The sequence below is a fragment of the Megalobrama amblycephala genome, linkage group LG5 (genome assembly GCF_018812025.1).
Source record: "Megalobrama amblycephala isolate DHTTF-2021 linkage group LG5, ASM1881202v1, whole genome shotgun sequence".
NCBI lineage: Eukaryota > Metazoa > Chordata > Actinopteri > Cypriniformes > Xenocyprididae > Megalobrama > Megalobrama amblycephala.
The window spans coordinates 31,530,833-31,557,623 of record NC_063048.1 but is presented as its reverse complement, the minus strand read 5'-3'; the positions used below and the strand labels follow the sequence as shown (position 1 = coordinate 31,557,623).

General features: G+C 37.7%; 1 protein-coding gene across 2 annotated transcripts in view; it reads right to left on the bottom strand.

Annotated features, from left to right (window-relative positions):
- The window catches only part of fut8a (fucosyltransferase 8a (alpha (1,6) fucosyltransferase)), a 107,008-nt gene extending 80,468 nt beyond the window's left edge, over positions 1 to 26,540 (bottom strand). For both annotated transcript variants that reach the window (XM_048191855.1, XM_048191854.1), the window contains exon 1: positions 26,388 to 26,540. The gene's annotated coding sequence lies outside the window, so the exon portion shown is untranslated. The remainder of the gene's footprint in view (positions 1 to 26,387) is intronic.
- Positions 26,541 to 26,791: the final 251 nt, after the last annotated feature.

The following is a 26,791-nucleotide window of genomic DNA, read 5'->3' as shown; positions in this document are numbered from 1 at the left end:
TAACATTAGGCATTAACATTAACATTTTGATTTATATGCTGGTTAATGTTGATGATTGCATTATTTTATATATGCATATGATTACACATGCTATCACTTGTTTCTACATCTTCTTCACTTGTGTTTTGATTAGAAGATTTTGCGGGGAAGAGTTTTCACATAAAAGACGAGAACTCGTCAATGGCAGGGAAAGAGTTAAGAATGTCTATTTGTTGATTTTTCAAATGATTTGGGGGAAAGATAATTGTTTTCTTAATTTTTTCTATTGGTCAGTGAACCTACCTTCAGAGTAAATTATTACTGGATCAATACAGAATGAATTTTGTGAAGGGGTTCAGAAAGATGCAGTGTTTCACTTTTAAATCTTAAATACATGACAAATATTGATAGGCTGGAGATCTCGGTAATACTTCGAGTCACGTTATATTTAGAATCATCGTGCATGTGCACAAAAAGTTCTTGTCATCGGGCTCATTACAAACACTGACTCATGAGTGGAGTTTTTAACCGCAAGTCAGCAGTCTTCGAGATGAAAGGTGAAATGAAAGGTGACGTGTCAGTAGGCATGTGATGGGCGCCACTGTAAAATGTTTCTATTCATGCTGGGCGGCAGCTGCAGACTAGCACTGTCTCTACAAGCACGCGGAGATGGGGCGACGGCAAACCGCAAACAGTCCTGCAGTGTAAATGTGTGTGGACCTGTGCCAGGTATAAGCACGCGCACACACACAGATCTCGCTGGAGGAGGCAGAAGCACAGATGGGCATTTCTGGATGGCTGCGTCTCCTGCAGGGGTCAAAATCAGTGGGAGGTGTTGGCAGTCCTGTAATGCTGCTACACCAACACCTCACAAAACACTCACACTTTCTCAAACATATGCTGTCACTGAAAAGTGTATGTGAAAATGACAAGAGATATAGTCAAAGCTGTATGCTGTGTGATTCGTGCCGTCCTTAACAACAGCTGCTTGTTAGATTGTTTGATGTTATGATTTGACCCCTGAAAGACTGTGCAACATCAACTTGTCACACTTCACAGTACACATTTATACTGGGTGATCCATAAGATGCATACACACCATGTCAGAATTACTGTAAATATGAGATTCCATCATCCTCCTTGAGCTCATAATCCGAGATAAACAAAAGACATACAATACATTTTAAAGGGTTAGTTCACCCAAAAATGAAAATTATGTCATTCATTGCTTTTTGCAAAAAAAATAGCGACTTTATTCAACAATATCTAGTGATGGGCGATATCAGAACACTGCTTCATGAAGCTTCAAAGCTCTATGAATCTTTTGTTTGGAATCAGTGGTTCGGAGCGCCAAAATCACGTGATTTCAGTAAACGAGGCTTCGTTACGTCATAAGTGTTTCAAAATTTCAATAGTTCACGTGACTTTGGCAGTTTGATACGTGCTCGAACCACTGATTCGAAACAAAAGATTCGTAAAGCTTCGAAGCTTCATTAAGCAGTGTTTTGAAAACGCCCATCACTAGATATTGTTGAATAAAGTCACTATTTTGTTTGTACAAAAAGTATTCTTATCACTTTATAATATTAAGGTTGAACCACTGCAGTCACATGAACTGTTTAGTACCTCTCTGGGCATTGAAAAAGAAAATGATCTTGCTGTCAATGGAAGCCTCAGTGAGCCATCGGATTTTATCAAAAATATCTTAATTTGTGTTCAGAAGATGAACGAAGGTCTTACGGGTGTGGAATGACATGAGGGTGAGTAATAAATGACTAATTTTCATTTTTGGGTGAATGAACCCTTTAATGCAGCTACATTACTAATGTCCCACTAAATAAACTAGGCTGAGTTGTTCAGACAAATGCTTTTTTTTTGGCTCATATGTCACTCAGATCTGTTTTTCTCATGACAGTGTAAACAGCACAAACCACATGGAATCTGATCTTTTCAATTCCTATTTGTTCCACTTCCATATTTGGTCCTAAATCCGATACAGGTCAGATGTTGTGCAATGCGACCTCAGTCTAAACAGTCAAAATGGAATTCATGCGACTTTACGTTACTCTAGATTAACATTCATCACAATTCTGCGCTCATGGGAGTCACTTCAAAGATGTATTATCAAGACCGCTGTGAAAGGTAGTCAGTGGAAGGACAGTGATGTGTCAGAACTCATAAGTATTAAAGTGACAGCTCTACAAGAAAAACTTGAGGGCTCTTATCATAAACAGGGCTCCGAACCGGTTCAAGGAACGAAAACAAAAGCGAAAACGAAATCAAGTTTAAACATTCTGAACAGAAATGTTTATTTGAAATTACCATTAACCGGTTAATAACATTTATAGTTAATATTTTATCGTTCTGTTTAAGATTTTAATTTGGTAGTCAACTAATCATTAATTCAAATAGCCTATGCAAATGTGATGTTGATGATGGAATCTGATATTGGCCACATTGGAACTGAGCACTAAGGCTCGCAGTGTGAATGTAGCCTAAGTTTATTATAAAGGCATTTGCATAACAATTGTTGCATTGTGGGTTTGTGTATTGATTTTTCAAATTGCACATATTAATTTGGTGTTAATAGTGTTGCCACAGAAACACAAAATTCTGAGTCCATGAACAGCTCAAGAGTAGAACATCTGGGTTGTCATCTAGTAATGACTGATTATGACATGGCATGAATGCAGCAAAAAAAATATACTGGCCATTTTGCATCACCAGTCTGTGTCAAATTCTCATAAGACAGTCACATTTATTATATTTTTACTGATCAATTGTCATACAATTAATCATTATTAATGACTGTGATTAGTTCTGATAACAAAAAATTAACTGTCAATTTTGTTCATGTCACCGTGCAAGCTTAATAGCCATACAACTTAGTCAATTGGACATAAAACTGCAAGCATAAAAAGCATGATCTCCTTCAAAACTTTGTAAACAAACATTCCAAAGGATAATGATTGATTTGTTTAAAAAAAAAGAAAAGAAAATGCACAAATAAATATTAAAATTCTGATTTTTTTCATATTCAGAAGTTCATTTTCTAGTCACACTGTGGAACCACCTGAATATTATATTAGAGTAATATAATATCAATTATTCTTGTCATGATTTTTTTTTAATTATCTATTATTAATTTTATTTAAAAAGTCTATTATAAAAAAGTAAAACTAATAGTAATATATGTCTGTCCTAATGCACTTTCACACAGTATTTTACAGCTAAACTCTCAAGCATTAATTTTACGTGAAAAACCTTTGTGTTTGTGTGCTTTTTATATATATATATATATATATATATATATATATATATATATATATATATATATATATATATATATATATATATATACACACACACATATACACACACATATATATATATATATTTACGCACATATATTTATTTACACACACACACACATACACACACATATATATATATATATATATATATATATATATATATATATATATATATATATATATATATATATAAAAATCAGAATTTTATATATATATATATATATATATATATATATATATATATATATATATATATATATATATATATATATATATAAATTCTGATTTTATATATATATATATATATATATATATATATATATATATATATATATACACACATTTTTAAATGCTTCTCATTTTAAATATGGAGAAACATTCTTCTCTATTCCTCCGTGTTGTTCCTTGTCATTAGATTTGCATAAATTTGAAAGGCCAAAAATATTTGTAAATACATGAATATGAAAATAAAGTGAAATGAGCTTAATACTGTCCATAATAACCAGTCTACACCACGGACTTTGGATCTCTGAGGTCATCTGGAGCACTCCCTACAAAGTGCATAAGGCCCAACGTTTCTAACACTGCCAGAACTCCAATGAAAGCTACATTCAACACAAAGGCAATTAATCTGTGAGGAAGTCACAATAAGCAAAAAGACTTTCTGACAAAGGAACTCATTAACGATCTGCGGATGTTGTCTAAGATAGCAACGTCTTAGTTCATTTTAAGGGTGGGTGCACACTGTAGGAATATTTGCTAAGTTCCTGAGTGTATTTCCGCATGTGTGTCTGAGGTCCTACACAGACGAACTGGTGATTCCAAAGAAAAAGGAACTAAAGAGAGAAAGAAAAGTGCAGGGTGGACCAAAATAGTCTGAAACAAAACTTTGTTTGGTCTCATTTCTCCAAATGCTGCTCTCTTTCTCCCTCTCTTCCTCCCACAGACACAATCACAAAACATTCAGTTTTGTCAGTTCTATTTAGTTTTGTGGCTTTCAGTCAGTGTCCATTAGCTTTGAAGCTATCTATACTAGTGTACACCTACAAGTTCACAAAACAACCTTTAGCAGATGCATATGTACATATCTTTCTCTTCTGGGAAAAAAATACTGATGACTCATCCTGCACTACACAATTTTTTGTTCAATAAAATGTTCTATAGATTGCAAATGACCCACCTACCTAAACCCAGGTACACGTAAATTAAATCGCGATATAGACTAGTGACTGAATATTAAACCGCAAAAAGACTATTTAAACATGAATCCTGTCTGCCTGTGTGACTCTGAAATGAATGATGCGGAAGCGCAGATTCATTTACCTCACACGCCTCACACACACTCGCGCGGGCGCACGCACGCTGAAGCACATGCGACGCTCGCGGTGTTTTTGTCCTCTGTCGCCTCACTATATGAACGCACAAATTCATCTCCAGAGCTGCTCTGAAAGTCACTTCATCAGCATTTAACCGCTTCGTTTGAGAAAACTACCATCATAAACACAGAGAAACTCAAAGCTCTAGGCAAACCGTCAAAATAAAAGTTCGATTTAACTTGACAGAAACATTACTGTTGTACAGTAGAATTTAGATAAATTAATTTAAAATATATTTTAGTAATTTATTATTAAACAATAATCTCAGTGTTTCTTCCATGTTTTAATTTTAACAGTAATGCTCTGTTGTGCAGCACATTGTTTGACAAAAAAAGTTTAATTTCATGATTAAAAGATAAATTAAATGGTATGCGTTCATTTGATTGCCAGAAAAATTTAAATACACAACAGAACTTCTGAAGAAAAATAAATAAATCATAAAATATATTTTTAATATATTTTTTAATTAATTAATATTGTTGTTTTTAAGAATTCAATTAATTAGACATGCTTTTTGATTATTAAAATGGAATTAAACCATTAAAATGGAATCCAGAAAACAGAATTTGGTAAAAATAAAATTTGAGGGGAAAGAATAAAATGTAGGGCCCTAAAAAAAAAAAAAAAAAATGTCATTTTTTTGTTAAACTTTTATTAAATTGTTGGTAAATTGGACAAGATTCATTATTTCAATAAATTAGACATGCTTTTTGATTACTAAAAATTTAATTTAACCATTAAAATTGAGTCAAAAAATAAATAAAATGGAAAAAACGGAATCCAGAAAAATTAAAACGGAGAAAATGGAATTTGGGAAAAAATAAAACGGAATTTGGGAAAAAATAAAACGGATTTTATAGGGCCCTACTATAGTAGCTTAGAAACTTAAAACTTATTATAGCATATATTCTACTTTTGAAGGAACTATTTACAACCCACAGCTTCACAATGAATAGAGAGACGGTATGACTAATTCACACACGAAATCACTCTCTTTATGTACTGGTAGTGTACTAATTTATCTTTATCTGATCTACAATGAGCATAAATTTGTAAGAAATGTTACGAACCATAGATAAAATAACTGCTGAAAGTGAGCTATGTCAGATCACTCTTTCAATAGGAAAAAATATCCCACCTTTTAATAGTCAAGCATATTTACAGTACAAAACTTGTCAGTGAACTATGAGGGCAAAAAAAAAAAAAACGAAACAAAATAATCGTTCATTAATCGTAATCGAGGTAAATGTTCAATTAATCAAGGTTTTGATTTTAGGCCATAATTGTCCAGCCCTACTGGATTTGCACAAAAGATTAACATGACGGCACATGCAAGTCGATGAGTTGAATCAACTCCACAGCAACTACATAAATTTATAGGGATGTCCCGATCAGGTTTTTTTGCCCTTGAGTCCGAGTCATTTGATTTTGAGTATCTGCCGATACCGAGTCCCGATCCGATACTTCTATAATACATCAAAAAAAGAATAAAGAAGAGCGAAAAAAAAAACAGATCCAGGACGTTCCTTATTTTTTATGTAATTACAAACAGAGCACTTCTGTGAAGTAGCTTGAACAATCAAGTAATAAATAACATTGTTCACTTCACTTCACTTTAATGCAACAGTAAATATAAAAAAGGCTAATATAAAAACACATATATATTAGGTTTGATTTGGGTATGCTGCAGTCTGTGTAATAACTAAAATAATGTTTATATATATCATATTTTCTGGCTAGTTTACTTTAGTTTTTTATAATACACCATACTTTAACCCAAACTGAATAATAAAAAACAAGTTTAAATGGGTAAATCTTCTATTATTATTTTTGATTCTTAATTTTCTTTTCTGTCATACTCAAATTCTTGTTAAAACACATTAGACATGCGTATTGTGTGCATTTTGAACACTTTTTGTGTGAAATTATATTTATTTTGTCCATCAAAAGTGTGCTTTCACTTTAATTACGCGTCAGCAGCGCAGCGTGTGTCTCAATCAGCTCCCTAGTTCAGTAGTCAGGGCACTGATCAGGGTATCAGCCACATTCACTTTCATTATATACTGATTCATGACCTAAAGAGCTAGGGAGCTGATTGAGACACAGGGATAGACTCGGTGCCGAGACGATCGCGGCACTGCTGCTTACGCGACGCTCCTGTCTGACGCTTTACGAGCTGCTCCTGCTGCCTGTGTGAATGCATCCGTTGGTTGACATGCACGCTGAAAAAAATATGCGCTACTCACGCGCCGCTTACGCTTGCAGTGTGAAACAGGCCTAACTCTGTACCACCGCATCACTATAGATGTGTTAAAAATAATGAGAATATATATACATATATATCCGAGTCCTGATCGGGAGGTAACGTCCGATTCCGATCGAGTCTGAAACCACATGATCGGGCCCGATTTCCGATCACGTAATCGGATCTGGACATCCCTATAAATTTATCCACTAACCACCATTCAGAAATGTCCAGATGCATTCTAAAAGTTGTAACTTCTTCCTGAGTCTTTCCATCAGTGTCCAACTCCGGTTTGAACGATGTAAGGCTGAACACCGTTACTGACAATCTGCATTTTAGCTGCGTGAGATTCTCCAGCTTTGTTGTTGTTGAGCAACCAAAGCGCAAGCTGTTAAAGCTCCAGAAAAAAATTCACAGACACATTCTGGGGATGCCAGAGACTTATATTAAAATCTTGTAAAAGGGGCATTATAGGTCACCTTTAAAGCTTGCTTTCTATTACTTTCTATATGTCAGCCAGACTTCCTGTTGCAATAGGAATTACATCAACAAAGACAATAAAATGAAATTTAATGGGGTTTTAAAAGAGAAAAATCTTAAGACTTTCAAATGAATGTTTAATGGCTGTGAAGCAAATGCTGAATAGAGCAAGTGTGCAATATTTTAAACAGGGAATAAATTTCCTTTCAAACTACTGGTAATGTGTAAGAGGTGCTCTGCCATCCCCTAAAGCCCCTCAGGCAGTCCAGATCAGGAGTTAAAACATGGAGGTGGGAGTCTTTTGCATAATAATAACATGATAATATGGATATGCAAGAAGGCAGTGGGATTGATGGTTTCTAATGTAAGAATTTATGGGAAGGTGAACAGCATGGAACATTAAGCTAAGCTAGAGCAGAAAGCTACATACAACATGCATGGACACATGTACCCTTACACATCACTTATTTAATTGTGAGACTAACCTCATGCCAATAAAGCTGCTGAGAGTGTAAATTTAGAGCACCAGAATATTTATGCATGGGCACATGCATACACTTACAAGCACATGTTCAAATATTTATTCTCCAGTTCCTGAATGCATACAGTAGCTAGTAGGGCATGTGAACATTATGTTAAGTGACATTCGTATTTGAATTAGAGCTCTGCAGTCAGTTTTAATGTTATGTTCATGAGTTTTTCGTCAAAAAAAACAGTGCTGGTAGTTGCCCCAAGGGCTGAAATGCAGGGTGGCAGAGTAGAGGAAGCTGTGGGGAAGGGTGTTAAAGAATAAACTCAGCTAAATGTGGTTTCTCCTCAGGCCATGTCCACCAATTTGTTCCATATTCATCTCACGTTAAGGCTGGCTGTTAAACTGCTTTTGGTGGGGATTCGGCACTCGTGTTGTCAAAAAAAAAAAAAAATGAAAAATGCAGTTTGATGCAGATAATTCATGGTCAATGTTAATATTTGTACATTAAACATTAAGAAAGAAACAAAACAAAACAAAACAAACAAACAAAAAAAAAAAAACAATTGAGAGAATTACAAGGGTTGACGTTCACACTAATTGCAGTTTGTTTTTGGTAGTTATACAAGAGCAACTGCTTGGATAAATTCATAATTATAAATCATTTTTAATATTTACTTTTTAAGAAAATCTTGTATTATATTATTCACAAACTGCTGGGAAAGTGTGATCTTTACCGCCAATTGCTAATTTAAAGAATTGCAAAAACACAAGATTTGATTCTGGATCATGGAAAGCATGAAACCTATCTTGAGGGTGGCAGTAGAGTGACTTGAGCTGTGTGGTGAAAATTAATGTTGCAGGCTTAATCCCAGATCTGTCATTAACATGCCCTTCGGCTTAGTGTTTAAGATCGGGCCTAAAATCAAAATCTCATTTTACCTTGATTACGATTAATTTTGTTTGTGTTTTTTTGTTTTTTGCTCTTTTTATTTGTTTGTTTGTTTGTTTGTTTTTTGGCCCTCACAGTTCACTGACAACCCTAAATTCAAAACAAGAAACATTTTCGACACAGTTTGTGTTGCAGTTGTGTTGTATGTTTTTCTGCCCTCTTTTGATCTGCAGGACACAATTGGCTGATGTCTGACAATGGCTTTTATCGGCCTCTGAGTGCTTGAAGTACACAACACCACACATTTCTAAATATATAATTAAAGGGAAAATTAACAAAAGAATGCTTGGCTGACTTCTGTAAACATGAAGCCCCACAACAACAAAATACACACACCAGTTATCTGATGGAAGCAACATCATTCATATAAGGACCAGATAATCCAGTTTTTCAATACAGAGATCAATGGTCTGTTCTTTAAATTACATCACTGACATCAACACAAAAGGCTTTCAACCACAGACACAATCATTTGCATAACAAGCAAATGTATATTCCATTTGATAACAGAAGCAAAAAAAACAAACAAACACTCCTGGTTAAACCTTGAGAATGCCACCTCTTCTGAATGAATGAATGAATGAATGAATGAACAAATTAATATGTCTAGTTAAACCTTGAGAATGCCACCTCTTCTGAACGGATGAATGGATGAACGAACGTGCCTGGTTAAACCTTGAGAATGCCACCTCTTCTGAATGAATGAATGAATGAACAAATTAATATGTCTAGTTAAACCTTGAGAATGCCACATTATCTGAATGGATGAATGGATGAACGAACGAATGAACGTGCCTGGTTAAACCTTGAGAATGCCACCTCTTCTGAATGAATGAATGAATTAATGAATTAATGAATGAATGAACGAACGAACGAACGAACATGCCTGGTTAAACCTTGAGAATGCCACCTCTTCTGGATGAATGAATGAATGAATGAATGAATGAATGAATGAATGAATGAATGAATGAACAAACAAACAAACAAACAAACAAACAAACAAACGAATGAACATGCCTGCTTAAACCTTGAGAATGCTGCCTCTTCTAAATGACTGAATGAATGAATGAACAAACAAACAAACAAACAAACAAACGAATGAACATGGTTGCTTAAACCTTGAGAATGCCACCTCTTCTGGATGAATGAATGAATGAATGAATGAACAAATTAATATGTCTAGTTAAACCTTGAGAATGCCACCTCGTCTGAATGAATGAATGAATGAACGAACGAACATGCCTGGTTAAACCTTGAGAATGCCACCTCTTCTGAATGAATGAATGAATGAACAAATGAACAAATGAATGAACAAGCAAGCATGCCTTGTTAAACCTTGAGAATGCCACCTCTTCTGGATGAATGAATGAATGAATGAACAAACAAACAAACAAACAAACGAATGAACATACCTGCTTAAACCTTGAGAATGCTGCCTCTTCTAAATGACTGAATGAATGAATGAATGAATACATGAATGAATGAATGAATGAACAAACAAACAAACAAACAAACAAATGAACATGGTTGCTTAAACCTTGAGAATGCTGCCTCTTCTGAATGAATGAATGAATGAATGAATGAATGCATGAATGAATGAATGAATGAATGAATGAATGCATGAATGAATGAATGAATGAATGAATGCATGAATGCATGAATGAAAGAAACCAGGCAGTAAAATCCTTACAGATATTCTTGAGTGAAAATCTATGGTTTTGGAAACCCTCCTCCTACCTAACAGATTTCTCTAATGGTCCGAAATTCATGTTTTACAACAGCAGACCTCAACAAGCAGAAGCTAAACATGGCAGACCTGAACCTGCAGAAGTTCACAGTGTCAGGCCTGATGGTGCTTGCACATCCTCACACTCCCCTCTACACTCCCGACTATTCTTCACAAGGGTGATGAGTTTCAGCATCATTAAGCCCTCACCATTCTGCACCAAATTACTGAGTGTGTTGAAATGTAATTTAGCTGGCGGAGAACTAGGCATATTCAGTGTTCAAGAAAGACTCAAGCAAACCAACAATTGGTAATGCCATGGAGACAGATTTGAGGGTGTGTTCCTGTGTGTTTGGGAGAATCTGTCTGACAGATGGTTGTCACTAGGTTCTGGGCAGGGACTCAAAGTGATTTTGAGATGGTAATATTGATCTGAAGGCAATGGGATGAGGCTGGTTGGACTGAACGGTACAGGCAAAATGACCTTGAAGGATCACTACTGGTCTTGAGGTTGATTTGGGGGTAAGGCAGTCATCTCTCAGGAAGATTTTAGATCATTTTACATCATACCAGTTTAAACTGAACTGGTGCAATATATTAAAATTGTATATTTGTTAGAAGTGTATTGAAAATACCAAACAGAATTATATGTGTTCATTTAATGTTATTCCCTGGAGAAATAATTTGATTTAATTCATTTAATGCGGCTAGAACAATGAGTACTGTTGTAAATCCTCTGTATATTTTTGTATGCAACAGTCTTTTTCTGCAATAAAGAGATGATGACAATGTTTTTTTTTTTTTTGTTATGGTAAAAATGACATGTACAGGAGTCAGTTTTTACAACATTAACAGTCTTCATGTAGAAGTAGTATTATATCAAACACAGTTTTTATTTACTTATTATGTATGCCATACTTATCAAAATAAAACTGAAAAAATTTACTTTTTGATATTTAAAAAGAATAAGCTTCTGTTGATCTTTATTGTACATACAGGCACTGAAATAAGTAGCACATTAAGCATTGAATGAAAAGGTTTTTTTCTGTACGTAAATGCTGGTAACGTGCGTTTATTTCACAAATACTGACAAATACATATAAACAGCTTTATCTGCAATAAAGACAGTACAGTTTGCAAGTTACTACAGGCAGCAGAAAGTGTACGGCTTCAGTGCTCCGTATTCAACTACTCCTTCAACTTCAAGCAGCAAATCTTGCCGATCGGTAAGTCCGTTTGAGATCTGCCAAACACCTTGCCTTGAATTTACATGAAATTAGGTGACTACAGTCATCCTCTAACCACAATTGTGGCATATGTACAAATATTGGATGCACTCCATTCAAGCGGCGCTAGTGTTCCATTATGCTGACGGAAGTGAGGATCCACTGCTTCGAGTCCAAAGGGAAGTTGTGTGACGTCATGTGAAAAGGGCCTATTAGGCAGCAAAAAGAACTCAGTTCAGTACTCACACGCTTTATGGCCACGTACACAATGTAAAGTTTCAGGAGTGACAACGGCATTTAAATTATCAAACATAAATCATCGTTCCATGTGCGTACTGAATGTGACTCGCTCCCAAAACTGCGATGATTTACACTGTGGTAACCATAGCAACGCTCTGGCGTCTCATGTTTGATATCCGACTAAATATGTATGATATTCTGACTGAGGCAACAGTACAGTTACAAAAGGTGTTCAATTTTAACTAAACCACAGTCAACAGAGGCATTATGTTTTGTTTATGCTTAAAGGCTGCTTCACACAGCGCGCTCGCAGAGTTTTTGGGCTTGTTGTTTAAGCTTGGCTCATACAGCGATCAAATTTATGGAGTTATTAAATTAAGAAGAGGTGGGTCGCAATATTTCGGTCTTGTTATCAGCATAAAGCATTTCCATTTTTTTTTTTTCTTTAAGGGCTTGTTCACTTATTTGCTTGCAAAATCTAGCAACACGAATGAGTCAAGGTTCATACAGCTTTCCCTGTGATTTCTTGCACCACATATACAAGCGAGAGATACATCTCTAATGCTTGTTAAAATACATATTTTAACATGCATCAGAGATGCATGTCTTGTCTGTCATTTCTCATATCTCTTGTTGTACGTCATTAACAACTAGTTGTTCAGTTTGGTTCCATACACACTGCGTAGAATTTCTGTAAATGTGGTTGTCACTATCAGCAACGTCACAAGAGCATTACAGCGATAAGAGATGATAGTCCAAAATCTCCTTCAGTTGACAAATTTCTACAGGTTAATCATGTCTACCGTTATATCGCACACCCCTAATGTGGGTGAGAGTTATATATGCGACACGGTCATATAACCACATCAAACTGAATAATTGACCCATCTACTTTTCAAACTCTTCCAGAAACAACAAAGAAACATTCAATTTTAAAAGGTGTCAAAATGTTCCAGCCCTTCAGATCAAGGCATCATTCACATTGTTTTCCTGACTGCACGGCATAAACAAACCTGTCATCTGCAATTTTATCATGCATCCACTAGTCAACATCACTCCGCTGAGGCTTTCAGGGAAAAGATGGCACTTTGACATCTTTATATAGAGGGGGGAAGAGAATGCAAAAATATGTTTGCATTTTCCAAGACCATAGCTTGAAAACTGAGTTTAAAATGAAGAGCTTAAAAGATCAAACCAAGTCTCAGGAATGTGACATGACTGTACTCTGAGAATGTAGTGAAAGAGTCCTCTGTGCTCTACAGCATGTGTAGGAGTTCTCCCTAGGATGCACATAAACCCCTGTAAGACAATTAATCAGAGACCAAAGACAACAGGCTTTTGTCTTGGCTTGAGACATGCTCAAATTGGCACTGCAAATAACACTTAAAAGAATGCAAAAAAATTAACTGCTGTGCAACATAACAAGACGCTCATAATTCCAGCCATTTTTAATGTATCTAATATACTGTACCATTCGACAGTTTGGGGTCTGCAATATTTTTTTTTTAATACTTTTGTTCTGCAAGGATGCATTAAATTGATCAAAAGTGAGAGTAAAGATATTTACAATGTTACAAAAGATTTCTATTTCAAATATATGCTGTTATTTTTAACTTTCTATTAATCAAAAATTCCTGCAAGTAACACAGTTTCCATTTAAATATTAAGCAGCACAACTGTTTTCAATATTGACAATAATAGGAAATGTTACTTGATGTAATGTATAGTTTTGTATAATATGTCAGTTATGTTTCCTGTCTTGTCATGCGATTCCCCTGCTCCTCATGAGAGGCTTGTTCGACTTCATGCAGTGCCACACAGACCGATCGGAGGCTAACTTGAAGCAGTGCATGCCGGTAAGAAATTTTGTCTGACTTGAGACAGCGCCGACGCCGTGTGACTGTGACGTATGGCTTCAAAGTACAAGAGCGATTCGAGAGCAGCCAGCTGAGTCAGCCAGCGCAGTTTCTCAAGAGCAGCTGCACAAGCTCTGACGACGACACAGCTGTTCTACGATTGGCCGGATTCGCCGGATGACCAACATGTGTGTTACATGTTTATTCTCACACCTTTAGTTCCATTAATGCTCAAAAATCTGTAATTTTATATCAGTTAAAGCTCATGTAGTTGCAATGTTGTATTGCTTCATGTTAATCAAAATAAAAAACGTAGAACCCACTACATTGGTATTTAAATAATATATGCTTATGTTGAACTTTATTCTTCTTATAAGCAGTACATAAAGAATTGAATGAAAATGTCTCTGAAACATCAGTGTATTAGTCAAACATTGCATTTATTTCACTTCAGCTGTGGTAAAGAACGCAAACACAGAGCGAGTGTCACTGTGGGAAGCAGAAGTGTCCGACTTCACGTCTCCGTTTTCACGCGGCTACTCTCGCAGATCGGTTGCATGCAGCCGATGTCGAACACACCTAATGTCTCTTGTCTAGCTTTGTTCAATGTAACCTGCTTGTAGGCGAGTCTGGTTCATGGCAATGTCAGGTCAGGTCAAGTCAAGTCAAGTCTCTGTTTATCTTGTATTTATTCACGTTTTTGGATTAAATAAACTGCAGGCAAGTTAAAGTGAACCCATGTGCAGTGGATTCGTCACACTTGAACACCAAATCAGCATTTTAGAATGATTTCTGAAGATCAAAGTAATGGCTGCTCAGCTTTGCCATCACAAGAATAAAATTACATTTTAAACCTGTTATTTTAATTTGCAAGAGACTTCTTTCAAAAACATATTCTACTTACATTCTATAAAATACTATGACTTTACATATAGACATGAGCGGTAGAGCACCACAGAATGACGAAAAACAATGAATCAGACATCAGGCACATAACGGCTTATGTTTTATCTGTTCATCAAGATAATAAAATGTGTTTCTTCAAGTTTGTGCCTTTGCATTTAAGCAACAGAATTTCTTGTCAAATGTCAATCTGTGATTACTGCTGCTCAAAAAGCACCTGCATTTGGGTGTTAATTTCACACCCTTAGCCACAAAGCTGTATTCTAACCTTAACTTAAAAGACAAGAAACTCCCCCCAAAAATTTTGGTTCTCAGGGCCTGAATTACTTTTTGGAAAATAAGGGGGAATTTCCCCCCTTAGGTGACTCTTCCGGGGGGGATTTTTTAGTTTGAGGGGTAAGTAAATACATATATAAAAATGAAATTTATCTCACCTAATGTTATTTGCTCATTCAGTGTATTTGTGTTTTTACAACAGGATTACAATTGTTACGTATGATTTTATACACAACATAAGAAAGCTCAATTTAAACTTTAAATCAAATAAACTAACAAATAAACAAATTACAAGCACACATGACCTTTCCAACATGATTACGTAATGCGTGGCACATCACAGAGCAGTGCAAGACGAGCATTTGTGGTTAAAAAGTACATCATTTTAATTTTTTTTTGAAAATGATCGATTGTTTCACTAGATGAGACCCTTATTCCTCGGCTGGGATCGTGTAGAGCCCTCTGAAGCTGCAATGAAACTGCAATTTGGACCTTCAACCCGTTGTACCCCGGTGAAGTCCACTATATGGAGAAAAATCCTGGAATGTTTTCCTCAAAAACCTTCATTTCTCTTCTACTGAAGAAAGAAAGTCAAACATCTTGGATGACATGGGGGTGAGTAAATTATCAGGAAATTTTAATTCTGATGTGAACTAATCCTTTAATTTCCTCATTCAGCCCAAATAGTGAATAAATGTTTGCGGGAATTTCCCGCATTATAAGTGCAAAACTTGCGGGAATGAGTAAAAAATATGCGCAATACCCGCAATCCCTGAGCCCTGGTTCTGTGTTGGAACTAAAGAAAAATAAAACCTCCAAGGCACATATGTAATGGGCCACAACTCTTTGTCTGGAGGGAAAAAGACAAAAAAAAAAAAAAATGGAGTGATGAATCGTGGAGGAGTTCGGAGATGCAAGTAACTCTGACAGTCTGATCCATTGCCGAGGGCAAGAATGTGAAATGGAAAAGTTCTCATCAGGAGTGGAGAGGCCTTCTTCTGAGGAAATAAATGGCACCCACACCTCCAGCTCACGGAGAGGAGACAGAGAGAGATAATGAAACGGCAGGCGGATGTTTATCGACTTTTATGAATTCTATTTGATCTTGCTTCTGTCGTCACTTGTTGGCAAAAACACAAAACTCCCTTGTGCCGCTGGTGCCGAGGGTGGGCAGGACAGCGGAGGGAATATGACAAGGAATGCAAGCAAGCAACAGATGGGAAACAGAGTGGCCAATTACACCGCGCTGTAAAATCGCTGGGTGTGCGGCATGAGAGGAGGAGATGAGGTGATTCATTCAGACAAATGATACCTCTCTCACAAGCTGCCTCCTGCTAGAACACCATCTATGTCATGCCAGGTTTCCAGCTAGCATGCAAGGTAAAATTTAAGCGAATAAATGCAACATACAAAACACAGAGAGGATGCTGCTAATGAATAATGTTGATTGATTTCAAATAAATGTTGTAGTGCCGTGCGGTAGGCCACAGGCCTTCAGAAGCTTTTGCGGAGCGCCGCTGTGATTGCGTCCCAAGGGCATTTCAACTGCCCTGAAATTCTATTTCCCAATGCCGAAAAGCCTGTTTATGCGCAACTGTTAATGCTCACAAAGGACGCTCTGATCACACCAATAAACCGTGCAAATCACTGAAGCACCGTAACATCCATTCGCACCAAACCCGAGCAGGCAGCGATGCAGAGTCTGTCACTAGGCATGCTGATTAGCATGGATGTCAGTGGAGCACTAAAGAGGGCAGCTCATCCAGTGCCAGGTCCTTAGCAAAACAGACCCCACACAGTACTGCCGTCTGCATCATTTATGGGCATTCTTTCATTGTTACATTCACAAATGATCAAAATGTTTCAAAGATTTTAATATTTGATCCCAGTCACTTCCTTCCTTATAACCTCATGGTTATGAACAGTGACCAAAGTCCTCATACACCCCTTTACAACATATATAACCACAGTTTCAACAATGTGTTCAAGGTTGAGTGATAAGGTCGGCCTGGTGGCTTATCTGGCAGACGCCATTTATCATGTACATGTGTTTTTTGCCTTGCAAATGTAAATGTTTGATTTTCTATAATATCTGTTCATCTTGTAAGAATCAGTTAGATTGGACTAATAACTATAATTATCGACCCATCACAGTATGCCATTGTTTTCCAGCAAACATGTTTATGAATTTATAGCTGTCATGGAGTTAAACAATAGCTTACTGCATAATTTGAATGTACAGTTGCAAATTAAAAAAAACGTAATACATTTGTTTTATAAAGGAAACATATTGCGTAGTCAACTGCATGTCCTTGATTTTCTTTTCTGTAAAGATTTTAGGTTAAAATTTGCTTTTAGCAACATTTTTAAGGGAATATTTATAAGGGAAAATTCAATTTGGGGCTTAAATTAAAAAAAAAAAAAAAAAAAAAAAAAAAATGTCTAGATGTAACTGCCTGGAGATTGTACAAAAGTCTTAAATGCCTAAAATTCTTGAAAAAACATGTTGGCAGACATAGTTTGGCATAATCTTTTTTCATTATTATTCCTTAAAAAGTTATATATACACAGGCATTCATAAGCAATTTAAAAGAGAGGTGGAAAAGAGCACCCCGCCCCCCCCACCTTCACATCCCAAAGTGTTGTCCAAAGTACAGACTACAGACTACAGTGTGTGCTGATCATAGTAGCCAATCACAGACATATGTTGAGTGCGTGAAAACAATGGCCAGTCAGAGGTGTTTACGAATCAAATCAAAGCATCACATTTTTAAAATTTCAGTACCAACTTGTATCGAAGTTGGTACTTATGACAACACTATCCCAAATATTTATATTCATGGTGACATTGCCTGGCTCAATAATGTGTTTGTTATCTAAACAGATTAAGCTTCTTTTCTGTTGTCAGTACTCCTCTTGCCAGTCAAAACTCTTGACTACCCAAGAAAGGTGAATCTGTTTAACAAAAGCATAAACCGCATACAATTTTGCATCATCGTATATCAATGTACACTTTAATAAAATAAAGAGTCTTGCTAAACAAATACAGTAAAATCAATGTCCACTAAACCTTATAACATATTCTGCTTGTGAAACCAAAGTATGTTGTAGTTGGCATGAGCGGCAATCCCACTCTTGATCCCAATTAAGACAACCTGTGCCTTTTCAACACAAAAGGGCTTGCCACAACACTATGAGGATTAGCGAAAAATTAAGTCGACAAATCCACTGATCAGATTATCTCTCCGAACAGGATCTTCTCTGCCTTACGCGCCTCTCACTGGCACAGGCTAATGCTACTCCATGGTGTCTAAACTGAAGTCGATAACCTGGCTCAAAGATGCCGCTCCACAAGCAGTCGATTTCAAAGTGAATGAAAGAAGGATGGGAAAAGGAAAAAGAAAGGAAGCATTGCAACAGAAAGATGAAAAGAGTGAAAAGGAGGTTAAAGAAAGGGCAGAGTTACCAAACAATTCGTCACCTGCATGGTAAGGGAAAAGAAAAGGATTCTGCCAGGCTGTATTTTTCTCTGTACTGCTCAAAAAAAAAGATGGAAGTGAAGAAAAGGACAGACCCCAGAATGTGACATATCTCCGCTGTCTCTCTGTCATCAGCGTCACATGAGGTTTACTCCTCTGGCTCTGTACCAAATTAGCATTCGACTCATCCTCTGCCCTGTGCTTCTAAAAACCACAGGCAGCTGATAAAACACTGTGATCATAGTGCTACTGAGTGTATAGATTTCAGTTTCAAATGGCCAGCGGTTACATGGTCTTACCTAGCAATAGTTTGTAAGGAATAACTGATGCATGGGGACAAAACTGCAAGTAGCATGTTGACTGATGCATATGAAGTATAGCAGTATGAAAACTTTCAAATTGAAGCTTTCAATGACAACCTGAGTTAGCCTTCTGGCTTAAACCCAGTTGCGGTTTGCTGCAGTTTTTGTTCTGTGTAGGCGGCAGAGCCCACCTGAGCCGAACCCCCGGGCTAACAGCCCTACTCAGTGGGTGAGGGGCAGCCGGGCTTCTAGCCAAAAGGTATAGCCGAGATTCGCACACAAAACCAACAACGACAAGCAACTTAAGTGTTCAATTCAGCTTATGTAAATAGCAATGGAGAGAAGCAAATATTTTACTAGTGCTCCAAGTGCTAAGGTTCAAACAGGAAGGTCTGGAAGGGTCTTATCAGACATTCCCTCTAATATTCCATAGTATACTTCGGATTCAGCTGAGTGGGGAAGCAATTTTCAAGGGCAGAAATGACAGAAAGCAGAAGAGAGAAAGAGACAAAGAGATAGCAAGAGAGAGGGGGTAGACTGGGACTTACAAAAGCACACTCAATACATCTGTGTCCTGTGAGGTTTGGACCATCTTCTTTTCTTCACACCCCAATGGCAGGAAACAGAATTGACAACTGAGCCAGGATGGCATATAAACCAAGTGATAGTATGGAAGCAAGTGCTGATATACGCTAAGACCCTGTTTACACCTGGTATTAAAATGCATTTTGGTCGATCGGATCACAAGTGGATGTAAATGGGGTGTTAAACATTTTGAGCTTGTCCACTTTCGACCACTTCCAGAGGTAGTTGATAACGCATTAGACCGGATTGCGTTTGTGGTGTAGACACTCATGTCGTCGAAAGTGTTCGAACAGCCGCGAAAGACCACCTACTCTCTGCCTACTGACACAATAAACATTTTGGGAAAACGTACTAAGAACGTACTAAGCACAATGTTCTCTAAACATTTCTCTTTTCTAACATGCACTGTTTCGCAGCTGTCAGAGCAGAAACGAAAGCTGATGTGCTCTGTTTATTTTCACGTTGTCTCCGGTCACGTTCATATGCAAATTGCGTGCGTTTTTTCTCCCATTAAATCAAAACTTCTGAAGAAGCCTATACATTTACCTGCCCATAGACCCTCCCCTCGAAGAAATCAGGACAGAAGTGGTCGAAAGTGGACAAGACATAGATTAAAACACCAGGTGTAGATGGGTATGTATCTCTCTATTTCACTTGTGATCCGGTCGACCAAAACACATCTTAATACCAGGTATAAACAGGGCCTAAATGAAGGTTCTGTGCATTACCCACCATGTCTTCTGCAACTGATAGGCTGTATCATGTACTCTGAGAGTCAGTATGTTTGAAACTGTTAAAGATATCAATCAGCAAAAGGTGAAATCCAATCATGCCAAACCCCCTCAATCCTCTTAGCATGACAATCCCCCACCCCTGCTTTGCGCATAAAGGGGATAATAACACTCTGACATACAGACCAGCTCTGACAATCATCAACCATATCCATGCTTGAGCTTGACCCATCTGAACCTGATGACTCTTGGGAGCTAGCTCTTAGTGGATGAGATGCCCTAACCCTGCAAATTGTGTTTGTTTAATAATGTTTCAATAGACATCCCGTCTGCCCTCTGATCCTACCTCTGTTGCTTTTTATGCAGATCTCCATCAATCGCTGTGAGTACCGCAGAGATGCTTAATTGTCCCAGAGAAGTCGTTAGCATTCCACAAGGCATTAGGGATGCCATTGAGCATGCTCCAGTTGAGCTGAGACAGCAGTATCACTCAGGTCAGTGCTGAGCAATGCAGACTATAGGACTGGATGCCTCAAAAATGCTTCCATCATCCTTACCTCAGACACGAGTCCCCTGAGTTTTCAGCCTAAAGCCTTTTTAGACAGGGCTAGTTTTCATTGAGAGGGCAAGGTGTAAAAAACAGAGGGGTACAGTAAATCACTATTTTTAGCAGGATTTGTTTTCCAAACAGCACTGGAGTTACAATAAGTAGCAGAGGACAGATTTTACATCTTATTTACTTCAGCCAAGAGACGTTTTGTCAGCCAGAAAGTTGGCAAAAAGATCTAAATCCATAATGAAGTTGCAGTAGGTAACGGAGCGAGAAATTTCGCTTTATTTCAAAGTAAATGAGGAGAATCACAGACATATCCAGGTGGGAAAGAGTTCTTAGAAGACCACAAAGTTTGCAGAATAGCATTATGTAATTTGCTATGCAAGTTTTACTGAGGCTGTGTGAGATAAAAACAGATGTGCCTGATTTGGATGGGATTACAAAAAGTACATCTCTGAAACAAATTTACCCGATCTCCATTAGTGAGTGTGTGCCAGAGGGCGTGTCGAATTTGGATAGGACGTAACTCTGGTGGGACAAGGTGTGTTTGCTGACACAGATAAAGAAGTAATAAAATATGTTCTCTTGTAATTCCGATAGTCACAGAGCGAGAACCTGCTAAAAAAGTACCCCATTTCTGTTTCTAGTTTTCCCCCGTTTTCTGAATTAAACCTTGGTCTCATTGTCTGCAAGTAGCCCAAGCAGAGGACACAATTATTGTACAAACTGTGTGCCTCAACTCTAAACAAGTGTCTCAGTTCAGTTTGTTGAAGACTATTCTGAGAGAGTCTACCAACTGCTTTGGAGAAATGCATTTGGCACAATTGCTCATATTCATCCGTCTGCTGCCATGGCAAGGGCATGAAGAACTTTGGGAGAAAAGCGGTGTCGTGCAACAAATTTGCCATGGTTTAAATGAAGTCCTGCGGTAGGTAATCATTGACTATGATGACAGCAAATGCACAGCTTCCAGGGCAAATATGCCCATTTAATCATTCAGACCATATGTTTGTGCAAAAAAGTCATTTTTTCTGCAGGGGTCAAACAAGGTCTCTGGTTGGTGTAATCCTGACCCTTCCTCTCCTCGTGTGTGGGCGAAGGCAGAGCAGTTCCCCTGCAGCTGCCAGAGCGATGCTCCACATTGCAGTGTGGTATTTATAGCCGATGAAACAGCTCGCTGTCGTTGGCCACTGTCAAGTCTGATGGGCGCAAAAGCAGTCAGCCAAGAACCTACCAGCAAAACACACACAAATGCACATGCATGCACACACACTGACTTTTACAATCTCCAAAGGGCTCTGAAGAATGACTCACAGTCTCCCTTGTCCTGGGAAAGAGAGAGTTAGTAAAGACAATGGCTGGAACGTTCTTCCTTGCAGCCCAGTGCCGCAGAACTAGAATGGGGAAAGTGCAAATGTTCGTCATGTGGAAAGCTACATGGTATGCCATTAGGATCCCTGCCAAAGATCTCATCCATGTGATTATCCCACCCCACCGCAGCTACTTGCTTCATCATCCATCTCAAGCAAACTCACACACCTGCACTTGTACATGCTAGTCCCTGCCGCCCAATCCCACACCGCTCTGCCGTTCCAATCAAAACCTATTGGGAGAGATTTTCCATCTCCTGCTCAGAGAGGCAAACTACACTATCATTAAAACTGATCGGAACCTCTTTATCCCTGCCCACTGCCCACATTGCTATGGAAACTCAGCCAAGAGTAGTCACCTGATATTGGCAGAATAGAAGAGATGAGCAAGGGGAGCGGGGGAGGGGAACGAGACTCCCTTCACTCCTGTTTGATCCGTGATTTTGAGCTTTATTACGGCCCCCATCATGACCTTCACTTCACAGCATGTGGTGAATGTATATTAAAAAAAAAAAAAGTAGCAAAGCCCTGCACTCTATTACTCCTCCGTTCAATTTCAATAAAATAAGCATAAACCAGAACTGTCTTTCCCTGGGTTAATAATTCCTCTTCATAATTCATCCCAGGAGACAATTATCCATCGAGGGCATTATTAGATTTCTCAGTTCATTACTCAAATATGACAAATGTGACACGACAGACATGCATGCAGACGATTTCCACTAGGCAAATTGTCCTGTTACATGATCATGTGACTATGGCGACATGTGCAGTCACCACATAACCGTCATTAATTTAAGTAACACAAAACAAAACCTGTATGTGCCAAGGTAGCTTTGGATCAGGTGGGAACTTGAAGCTACACATTATGGAAATCCCATAACCACATATTATGTTTTCAAGTTAATGTTTCACAACCATAACTGTGTGAACAGAGTGAGTCAGTGCAAAACAGAAACTGCAATAAGACTCCAGGGGCCTGTGACAAATTAATGCATTTTTATGGTTCATTTGTAAGAGTTACGATTGACCGAAGAGAACTGAGATTAAAAGCAAACTTTCAACAAGAGACGTGATCACACAATACTACAAACTTACATGGATGTACAGGTTTATAAAGATAAACTTCACTTGAGCAAGATAAGGCCACATCACACCCTGGCATATGAACAGCAAAAGGCTTTTATTTAAATATGAAAATGTGAACAATAGGGCTGTTGAGGCTTAATCAACCTCAAATATGGCTTATCATTTGAAACATGTAGCAACAGTAGCAACTACTGTTTGTGGATTTTTTTTTTTTTTAAAGTAACTCCCAGAAAAGTCCACAGGCTAAATGAACTTCCCCTTAGGGAAGTTACAGGGACTGCCATTGGCCAAGACAGCTCTAAGGACCCTGGCAAGTAAACATAGCAGAGTAGTGTCGAATTCATTCTCTCAGTTTGTCTGGCTTTAATGTGAAATGTGAAGAAGTGACTTTTACCTGACACATAAAAATGGTTTTTGTTGGTGTAATCTAATATAGTCAGGCTGTTTTCAGTCAATATTTGTTAACCACGTTTCCGGTTACAAAATATACATGACCCGTTCTGGCAAAATGAGTCAGAATGCACACGGATAATTACGATTTACAGGCAAAACAAGTGAAAAATGCCAATTTTTGTCTAATCTGAGGTTTTCACAAAATTAATTAAGCCCTCGTCTAGCAATCCCAATGCTCCAAACAGCAATTAAACATCTAAAAGTATCTTTATTTGTACGTTTTCTGAGGGGAGTACCTAAAAATAGTGTTTTTGCTCGCTTCTCGACAACTGGCGCTTCCCTCAGCCCAAGTTTGCTATAGTTTTAAAGCGCAGCATTCCAACTTTGCGAATATCCATAGCGAATTCTCATTGGCATGAGTCTGAACCAATGAAATGTGATTTTCAAACTCATGCTGATGTAAACTAAACGGTCTTATTTGCGCTGACGCATCTGAAGCGCGCATAAATATGTCTCAGACAGTGTGCAATCCCAATATATATACACACAGAATTACAGTATTTCAAAATATCTGTCTTGGCGAGTATTCACGCAAACATTATCTGTTATGTCTTAAGTAAACGTTTGGTTAACTGTTAACGGAAAAATGTGTAACATTAGATCAAATCCGTGTGGTACAGTAGATCTTAATATATAGGCTGTCTGTTCATTAATGTTTATCAAACAATTGTTTTGACTTGGTTTGTGCCAAATTTGGTGTTATTACGAGGGATTTTAAGGTATAGCTGCTAGGTGATTTTGTTTTGGAACCTTCAGAAAACTTTAACTCGATTTTTCTCAAAATTGACTTTGCTGACTCTATCGACTTCAAACAGGTGTAGCTCATTCATTTTTTGTTCGATTCCAACAAATCATAAATAGAGAATGTGAAAATAACAGTAACTCATTTTTGAAAATTTGCTCATTCTGCCAGCACAGGTCACATATATTTTCCAGTGCACTTCTTTAAACAATGGAAAAGAGCTAGATTGAAACCTGGTATAAGATATACATATTTGTATGAAATGAAATGCTCATATTTTCGCATTCTGCTGCTGATCCAAGGCCAATTGCAATGCAAATCAACTGATACAAGACATTCAGAAAGCAGTTTAATTTTTTGATGATGACCATCTGACTTTAAAGGAGAAACATCTCATCATCTCTAACCAGAAACCCAAGCTTGTGGAGGTATCAATTATCACGGAAGATTTAATTATATCATTAATTCCAAGTCAAGCGAGATAAGCTGCTTCAATGCAAAAAAACACTATTAAAGATGTATGAATGCTGAGAGACTGCACACAAGTCCAAGTACGGTAGATGTAATAACACACTTGACTATGAAAGCTCGTTATCGTGTACGCTTGGAAAAGCAGGGACTGGGCAGAACATCTGTAGAGCACATTGATTTTACAAGGCTCTTAAGTGAAGCAAATGTTTTCGGAGCATCGATTAAAACAGCAGACGACATGACGGAAGATAAAAACCACAGAGTAGCCTTAAAAGAGTGAAGCCGAATTGTTATATGATGATAATTAATGGTGCCTATCCTGTAGTCTGTCTAATGAGTGTGATAGGAGTAGAGTGAGGAAGAGCACTGGAAGAGACAAATAATCCCCGTGCCTATGATGTACAAATATGCTGTCTATGTATATAGGCAGCTCACTTTCTCAAATTCTGATCCCAATGCAGTTTAGAAACATTACCTTAAAGCTATAAAGTGAAAGGACTTGTGGGAACTGTATTAGGAAAAACAATCATCATCATAATAAGCGGTTTGTATTGTTGCAACAGGCGGTGAAAAATGTAAATGCCGTCATCATTTACTCACACAAGTAGTCCACATGATTCATGCACTATATTCAAAAGTCATGCATTAGCTTTGTATGGAAAACATTTTTTAACGAGCAAATCATTTACAATTTTTTTATTCACAAATCGCTCCATTTTGTTCATAAACACTCTATCAATTTTTCTATAAATAATTTAATTCTATATTTTTGTTCCATAACACAAAATAGCGTGTGGACTACATTTATGAGGCGTATATTCCAATTTTGAGGCTTGACATCTTCAGTCCCCATTCACTGTCATTTGACAGAAACTACATTCTTCAAAATATCTGCTTCTGTCGAAAAAATACAGGTTTGATACAGGTTTGAAGGATAAAAATACAGGTCCTACAGGTTTGAAGGAACAAAATGAAGTTAAGTAAATGAAACTATTAACCATAGTATTTCTCTAAACACCATTTGCAGTGCTCAAGTAACAAGCAGCCTTCTTCATAAGGGTCTAAAAGTAAACACTCGGATTTCTGCAGTGGCTTCATGTTTACTTGCCTTTCTCATTTCTACCCACATAAACATGGACACGCTACTGCTGTTGTGTTTTCTGTCTGGCTAACATACGCTGCACCACTGATACAAGCCATTTTTAATCATTCATTCTGGTATATTTGTGTGGAAGATTCGTTTGAGTATCAATATAGTGAGGATTCGCTGAAAGCTTTCTATATATGGCACCGCTAAAATCATTCGCAATAGTCTTCATCTCTCTTCCTAGTACATAAACACATTATACATTGTGCCGTGATCGTAATGGCTACAAAACGACTCTCTGACCAGAGCATACTTCGGTATCACGGCGCGAAAACACAATGCGCTCGAGCAGCAAACCTGACCGTTATTTTTACCGTTCAGCAGTCGAGGCTAGCAACAGGCCGGGATGGAGCGAACTCGCCGGCGAGAAAAACGTTGTTTTCCTTAATGTAATGCGGTTGTATGTAACGGCGACACACTTACCTTGATTTGGCACCGGCGTACTTATATCTCCACAGCGCGTATGTTTTAATGAAAGGGATGCTTTCCCGAGCCGTGGCGGAAACAGGAACTGGGGAGACTGACTGCTGCTGTCTGAATTCTCGCTGCTGGGCTCTTGAGGAGGCTGCTCGGCTGTCACCGGGCTGCAGTGCGCATGCGTGTGTCAGATCACCACGATACAAGTGCTCCTCAGCTTTCTTGGATCTCATTATTCATGGTTTTGCCAGCGTAATGCGACTGATTTTCTCTGTGCAAATGTGACAAATAGTCATTTCACTAATGACACCGCAGACAAAGCAATTTAATGCGACCGATCGTGTGAGATTGTATTAAAAAAAGTATTAAAGCCCACTATTATGCAAATATAAGACACTCTCGGGGTAGTA